We start from the raw sequence: 8,633 nt of genomic DNA on the forward strand, positions 1-8,633 counted from the left end.
GCATTTTTTTTCTATTCGACATCACATCTGACAAATTTTGGAGCTGCCAGTAATTGTTAAACCCGGATTTTTTTCATTTGCAGATAATAGTTCCTGTCTTCGTAAACACTGATAGCTTTGCATATAGGCCTGGAACAGAAAGACATAACAATGTTCATTCCATGACACAGTGTATTGTAGCAATTTTGCCAGTTCTTGGTAATGCATTGCTCCATGTTACTTAAGGCCTTATTTGGAGATTTGCAGGATAGGATACACCATCACAAACCTGGCAGATGCCCAATTCTCCATATTACAAGTTTTCTATAGCATATGACACTTATCCCTTTTTAGTATAGTATCCGGCCCAACAAACTCTTTCACAAAGCCCCATGTTGCTTATCAGTCGGGCAATACCAATTAATGTAGTGTCAGAAACCTGACAAATGTCTCTGAGTGCACATTTCTCTGGTACCCATACAAATCTTTTGTATCAATAGTAATTGAGAAAAAATGCAACATATTAATATCATAAATATGCAAGGAAAATCAATATGCAAGCGTTTCTAAGCCACGGAAGCAGAATACACAGGCTTTCATGAAGCAATTTAATAAGGAGAAACAAATTTCGACTAGGAAATGTAGGGGCATATTTATACTCCGTTTGCGCCAAATTTGCGTCGTTTTTTTCGACGCAAATTCGGCGCAAAACTAACGCCATATTTATACTTTGGCGTTAGACGCGTCTAGCGCCAAAGTATGAGGAAAGAGCGTCATTTTTTTGCGTGAACGCCTTCCTTGCGTTAATGAGATGCAAGGTAGGCGTTCCCGTCCAAAAAAATGACTGCGACACAAATGCGTCGTATTTATACTCCCGGGCAAAAATCACGCCCGGGAGTGGGCGGGGCAAAAAACCCCGCATTTGCGCCTCTTTTTAACACCTGGGTCAGGGCAGGCGTTAAGGGACCTGTGGGCTCAAAATGAGCCCACAGCTGCCCTCCCATGCCCCCAGGGACCCCCCCTGCCACCCTTGCCCACCCCAGGAGGACACCCAAGGATGGAGGGACCCATCCCAGGGACATTCAGGTAAGTTCAGGTAAGTATAAATTTTTATATTTTTAATATTTTTTTTTGGCATAGGGGGGCCTGATTTGTGCCCCCCTACATGCCTCAATGCCCAATGACCATGCCCTGGGGACATAAGTCCCCTGGGCATGGCCATTGGGCAAGGGGGCATGACTCCTGTCTTTACTAAGACAGGAGTCATGTAAATGGCGTCTGGGCGTCGTTAAAAATGGCGCAAATCGGGTGGAGGCGATTTTTTTGCGTCAACCTGACTTGCACCATTTTAAGACGCCCTAACGCCATTTTCCCCAACGCCGGCGCTGCCTGGTGAACGTGTTTTTTTTCCACGCACACCAGGCAGCGCTGGTCTGCTAGCGCCGGCTAACGCCATTCAATAAATACGGCGCCCGCATGGCGCTTCAGAATGGCGTTAGCCGGCGCTAAACTTTTTTACGCTAAACTGCGTTAGCGCAGTTTAGCGTCAAAAAGTATAAATATGGGCCGTAATATCTATCTATAGCATGCCTGTTGCCCACGAAAAATGTCTGGGTAAATTAGAAATACAATTTGCTCACACAGATATCTGAAGCTGCTACTATGGGTTACTGTCATAGATAATATTATGTCTAATGTGATGTTGTCCATGGTTTAATTTGATGGAATTTACTCGACTGTAGGAATGTCCTTAGGTAGTGCATCCATAAAAACCACCAATAACTACACAGTTTATGTGTGGATGCAACAAAGCCCTGTTTAGGCATAAATGTTTACAAGCAAATACCCACATGATCCTAAGCTGGATATTAGTAAGTGCCAGATTTAGTAAATATGTTTTACAATCCTTGCTCGTCTAAGGCCCTCATTTTAGACTCGTGAAGCAGTAATCCTGGGGGCACACAGCTCTAGGCATTCCACGCTTTCTAGTGTCTCGGGGTTTGGGAACATTAGGTCCGTAGACTCTGAACAACAGAATTAGGGGCCCAGAAACACCAGATCCAGAGCCAGAACTTTCACAAGCACTGAGAAAAGTTGCTGCACCTCCCTCCCATTCTCACTCAGGATGCAGCATGGGGGAGCAACAAGTGATCCCCCAACTCTTCCCTCACCAGTTCTGTTCTCCTATCCCCTCTACCACAGCCTTCAGAATAGCCTTTACTACATGCTCTACACAAGTGGAAATAGTGTATGATGCGCGTCCAAGTATTCCCAGGACAATTTGTTAGTCCCCATTCAGGTGTAATAATTTGTAATCCTTGGATTTAATATTGGAGCTCCCAGCCAGAATCAGAGATTCCATCCCTTTAGTATACCAGCACCTAATACCTCGTATTGAGGCCATGGAGGGAAAACGTTGCAGTTTGTTCTGGCACTGCACATTTCACATACAACAGATTTACAATGTTTTGGCGCAGGGCAGCGCTGCAAGCCTTCTTGCTGCGCAGCCCTGAGACAAAACAAAAGGGTGGGGATGTGCTGTATCTACGAGATACGGCTCATTGCTGTCCTTTTCCCCTGCTCTGGCACACAAATTGCTGCTGTGCGCCAACGCAGGCACCCTTGCACCATGGTGCAAGGGTGCCTGCATTGTGGGGATGATTGTTTTTGTGCAGGAAGAAGCACCTTCCTGCACAAAAATAATCCCAAGGGGAGTTTTCCTCTTTCTGTGTGTGCTGCGAAATGCAGCAAACCTTGAAAGAGAAAAGAACAGTGAGAAATAATGTTATTTCTCCCCGTTGTGTCACTTCTACGCCACCCCTGGAGTGGCGTAAGGTTTTGACCCATTCCCAGGTTTACAAAACCTTGTAAATCTGGGAATGTGTCAAAATCCCTGTGTGTTGCGTGGAGACACCCACCCAACACCCGTGGAAACGCCTCCCCAACGTAAAGTAAGCCAATGCTGCGTTGCCTTACTAAACATCTAAAAAGCAATGTAAAGCCATACAAAATGGCTTTGTGTGGCCTTGTAGATATGGGTCAGCATCCTCTCAGATATCTGGGCCTTTGTGTACAAACTGAGTTCTTGTGGCAGGCCAGGGATCTTGGCAGGAGCAGAAGCCTCTGCATCTCTCATACATAGAGGGTAGCAGCATAATGTGAGCATGACATGCACAATCCCATTTCTCTACAACAGTCATTCTTTCCACAGGCCTGCTGCAGAACAATACACAAAAGATAACACCTCTTAAAAATACCATGTGTCTGCATTGGAAAGCATATTAACTCGACTGCGATGCAGCTGTTGTTGCCACCCAGTGAAATGCAATGACGTGTGCAGATAGGACTCGTTTTTCAACCACCATCTACATCATTTACGAATTTAATACTATACGATGAAATGTAACCACACCCCCGCACCCAAATTACAAAAGACAGTTTATATAAACAAATAGGGGCATAGAAAAAGTGTAAATAGAAAAGTAATTGACGCTTACGGTAAGTTTCGAAAGGTCCGCTAGACTTCACCAGGCCTAGGCTCATCTCAGCAGGTGTGCTTTATACCTGGAAAAACGCACATCTTTCAGAAAACGGTATGTCTCGGTGAACATTAACCACCAGATGACGTGTTGTTTACTGACAGAGTAAATAGTGTGGAAACATCTTATCCTACACATTAATAGAAACGCAACTCAGGTTATGGTAGATAATGGCTAACTTGACTTAAGAGTGGAATCTTGTTAGCTGAGTGTGACAGATAGTTTACCCACTCCATAAAATACAGTGTGCAACCTGGGTATTCAATTTTACTCTGGGCTCAACATGGGTGCAAAGAGTTAATCTTTAGTGTCATCACGTACCTTCAATTTAAAGAAGTTGAGAACACCTATCCCCTCCCTTAGTGAAGATCGACGAAAACTAGCAGCAGCAGTTATTGTTACACTACAATGGATGACAAGCTCGGCTCATCTTGGCAGTGTTTAATATCTAAAGGGGAAGTTTGCCAAACTGTGCGTGCCTGCCAGGGTTACCGAATACCCAGACTCTTTAGTCGTGATTTTAATATGTGTTCAAATGTTTGTGGTAGTATGTGGGAAATCAACAGCTCTACTGGTGCTACATTGACGTCTTGTAACGGTACATATTGTCTTAAAAATACCATGTACCATTCAAATATGGTTTGATCGTACTCCGTTATTCATTCAGAGACATACTTCACTGTGCCTTCCCTGCAGGACGTTACGTTTCTCCTTACTTTACCTCCTTTTCTAGTTCTAAATGTAGACAACTCTCCCTTGTAAATGGTTTCTCAGTGCAAGAACCTTCACTTTGGAACAAACTATCCCTCCAACTTCAATGTGCTCATTGAGTTGTTTCATGAAAGAAGTCGAAACGTTTTTCTTTCAAAATAAGTACATTAAATATATAGTTTACCACTTTTTCACCTAGCACTAAGAAATAATGTGATGAACCCATGCTTTGACAAATAAATATTAATTTAAGTCCAGTCCCACCCGAAATGTTCAAAAGAGGGTGATTCTGTGCAAAAAAACAAACTTCACCTTTTAAATAAAATGCATCGAACAATGCAATGCCATCAAAATCTGGTGCTTGAAAAGCATCGGCCCTTGCCAAGAGGACCAAATCGGACACATGATAATGACGGAAGAAATTATGAATATCTCATTACGCTTATTTGAAGGCTGGTTTCCATTCACACAGAATGGCAACAAACCATTATTATGTAGAAAGATAGGCGAATTGTCTGACATCTTTTGGTGACTGAATAAAGACTGTTTTTTATCAATCATTAAAAGGGGAACTCTGAAAGTTTAGTAATAAAAAAAATCAGTCGCTAAGGTCGTTAGGCAGCACTGACCTGGCCATGTAAACACACCTCATTAGAGGTCATGAAATGGTAGGGGCAAAGGACTCGAAGAGATAGAGAGTAAACTGTCAGATCCGTAGGCAAACATTGCCAGTGATGCACATTGGACTCCTCAGGAAAGTCCAGTCATCTATACAGGCTTTCCCACACACAGTGTGCTCTGCACTATGCTAAATGTACACGTGTTTTCATCTACATGTGGGAAAATGGCTTATTTAACAATAGTGGAGTTTAAAAGTAGGTCAGGTGTTGGTTAATTCAGTAGCGCCTGTCACCATGAACAGAAGGAGTACGGAATAGTCTAGTTGAACAACATATAGGATGCCACCTGTTAGAAATGGGGTCTATGGTTGACAGTCAGGGTACCCCCCGTTCAAGCAAGGACCCTCACTCTAGTCAGGGTAAATGAGAATCACCCTCAGCTAACCCCTGCTTACCCCCTTGGTAGCTTGGCAGAGCAGTAGGCTTAACTTCAGAGTGCTAGGTGTAAAGTATTTGTACCAACACACACAGTAACTCAATGAAAACACTACAAAATGACACAACACCAGTTTAGAAGAATATGAAATATTTATCTAATCAAAACAAGACCAAAACGACAAACATCCGACATACACAAGTCAAGTTATGATTTTTTAAAGATTAAACTCAAAAATAGCACCTAGGAACACAAATTGCTTCGATGAGGTGTTAATACGGCGTTGTGACGAAGTCGTTCCCAACAAGCCAACACCAGCGGTGCCGGACACGGAGTCGCATAGACCCCCAAGTACAGTACCTTTGGTGAAGAGTGAAAACAAGCCCATGCACAAAGTCGGGGATCGCGGCGTCTGTGCGAAACGTTGAATCCGTGCACTTCGAGTGGCGTCGGTCACGACGTGGTGCTGCGACTTCCACGCAGTCGCAGACTTCAGCTGGGCTGCAGCGGACTCGGGCCTGCGAAGGTCATCGCATTCCAGCGAAGTTCACGGAGTCGGTTGCCGGAGGCGTCTCTGGATTCAGCAGTGGCATCGGTCCGAAGTCATCCGAAGTCGGTTTCCTTGGATTTCCACCAGCTTTCCTTCCAGGGACCAAGGAACTGTATAGGGCACCACTTGTCAGATCAGGAGTCTCGCCAGAGACTCCAGGTGCTAGCAGAGAGAAGTCTTTGCTGTCCCTGAGACTTCAAACAACAGGAGGCAAGCTCTAAATCAAGCCCTTGGGGATTTCTTCACAAGATGGACGGCACACAAAGTCCAGTCTTTGCCCTCTTACTCTGGCAGAAGCAGCAAGCGCAGGATAGCTCCACAAAGCACAGTTACAGGCAGGGCAGCACTTCTCCTCAGCTCTTCAGCTCTTCTCCAGGCAGAGGTTCCTCTTGTTTCCAGAAGTGTTCCAAAGTCTGTGGTTTTGGGTGCCCTTCTTATACCCAATTTGTCCTTTGAAGTATGCCTACTTCAAAGTAAAGTCTCTTTTGAATGTGAAATCCTGCCTTGCCCAGGCCAGGCCCCAGACACTCACCAGGGGGTCGGAGACGGCATTGTGTGAGGACAGGCACAACCCTTTCAGGTGTAAGTGACCACTCCTCCCCTCCCTCCTAGCACAGATGGCTCATCAGGAAATGCAGATTACACCCCAGCTCCTTCTGTGTCACTGTCTAGTGTGAGGTGCAACCAGCCCAACTGTCAAACGGACCCAGACAGGGAATCCACAAACAGGCAGAGTCACAGAAATGGTATAAGTAAGAAAATGCTCTCTTTCTAAAAGTGGCATTTTCAAATGCACAATCTTAAAATCAACTTTACTGAAAGATGTATTTTTAAATTGTGAGCTCGGAGACCCCAAACTCCACATGTCCATCTGCTCCCAAAGGGAATCTACACTTAAATCAGATTTAAAGGTAGCCCCCATGTTAACCTATGAGAGGGACAGGCCTTGCAACAGTGAAAAACGAATTTAGCAATATTTCACTGTCAGGACATATAAAACACATTACTATATGTCCTACCTTAACCATACACTGCACCCTGCCCTTGGGGCTACCTAGGGCCTACCTTAGGGGTGCCTTACATGTAAGAAAAGGGAAAGTTTAGGCCTGGCCAGTGGGTACACTTGTGAAGTCGAATTTACAGTTAAAACTGCACACACATACACTGCAGTGGCAGGTCTGAGATATGATTACAGAGCTACTTATGTGGGTGGCACAACCAGTGCTGCAGGCCCACTAGTAGCATTTGATTTACAGGCCCTGGCACCTCTAGAGACTTATTAGTAAATCAAATATGCCAATCATGAATAAATCAATCAACATTACAATTTACACAGAGAGCATATGCATTTTAGCACTGGTTAGCAGTGGTAAAGTGCTCAGAGTTCAAAAGCCAACAGCAACAGGTCAGAAACAAATAGGAGGCAGGAGGTAAAAAGATTGGGGATGACCCTGCATGAGCAAAAAAAGTCCAACACCACCAATGTCGTCATCCAGTGCCTGACACACCATAGAGAGACATATTGGACAGTGGATGACCAGGGGCAAATGGCGCAAAGACAACCAAGATTGCTTGGCAGGAAAGTCCAATCATCTGTACAGGCTTCCCCAAACACAGGCCCATATTTATGGATGGATAGTGTCACCGTAGCTTCATTCATTTTGGTGCTAAAACGGCGCTTACCTAACTCCATATTTATATGAGACCCATCTAGCATCAAAATATTGGAGTTAGCGCCATGTGTAGGATGTGCATACACACCTCGCATCAATGAGATACAAGGTAGGCGTTCCTATCTAAAATATGACACTATTCCCTGAGCGCCATATTTATCCCCCGTGCTAAAATGACGCACGGGTGGGAGGCAAACCTAAATAATGGTGCTAAGCCCGCTTAGTGCCATTAACTAATGCCTGGGTCATACCAGGTGTTAGAGTGGAATGGGCACAAAGATGACCACTCCAAGCCACAGCAACACCGCCACCCACACCACAGGGGCACTACAGGACGAGGGAAACCAGCCCAAGTAAGTTTAGGTGAGTACATTTTATAATTCTATAAAGTGCCATTAGGGACCCCTTACATGGGGGCCCATGGCTGGCACTGGGTATTTTGGGCTTGCCCAGGGGACACTGGTCCCCTGTAGTGGGCATAGGTGTGGTGGGCATGACGACTGTCTAAACTTAGACAGGAGTAATTTTTTGGCTGCTTGCACGTTAGTAAATGACACTACGCTGTCTAGTGGCAAAACCTTTCCCGCTAACCAGCCTAACGTCTTATCTGACCCACTAGCGACATTCCCCCTAAGGCGACCCCCAGCTAGCATCTTATTTTTTACACTAGACATTCCTTAGCGACATCGTTCCTCATTCCATAAATATGGTGAACGGATGGCTTTAAGGAATGGCATTAGCCTGCATTAGGAAAAATGACGCACAACTGCGTAGCACATTTGTGCATCATTTTTCATGAAAATGGGCTCTGCACTTTGTTAAATGTATAACATTTTTCACCTACATGTGGGAAATTGCTTTTTCCAACAGAAGTGGAGTTTAAAAGTATGTCCAGCATTGGTTATTTCAGTAAATGGTGCAAAGACAAGGGAGAACTGTGGTGAGTTGGGAGAGAAGGGATAAGAGTGGGTTAGGAGTTGGTATACTCTGAGGAGCACCAAATGCACACTCATAGAATATTAAACGACTAATGGAAGGCAAAAACAAAAAACTATTTCCATGGCATCATCACTCGAAAGATTCACCTCATTCTGTCAATGGCACAGATAAACACATTTTACTGCA

General features: G+C 44.6%; 1 protein-coding gene across 1 annotated transcript in view; it reads right to left on the reverse strand.

Annotated features, from left to right (window-relative positions):
* The window catches only part of LOC138260098 (alpha-1-antitrypsin-like), an 86,247-nt gene extending 82,694 nt beyond the window's left edge, over positions 1-3,553 (reverse strand). The window contains exon 1 of the mRNA XM_069208243.1: positions 3,477-3,553. The gene's annotated coding sequence lies outside the window, so the exon portion shown is untranslated. The remainder of the gene's footprint in view (positions 1-3,476) is intronic.
* Positions 3,554-8,633: the final 5,080 nt, after the last annotated feature.

Source organism: Pleurodeles waltl, chromosome 9 (genome assembly GCF_031143425.1).
Source record: "Pleurodeles waltl isolate 20211129_DDA chromosome 9, aPleWal1.hap1.20221129, whole genome shotgun sequence".
Classification (NCBI taxonomy): Eukaryota; Metazoa; Chordata; class Amphibia; order Caudata; family Salamandridae; genus Pleurodeles; species Pleurodeles waltl.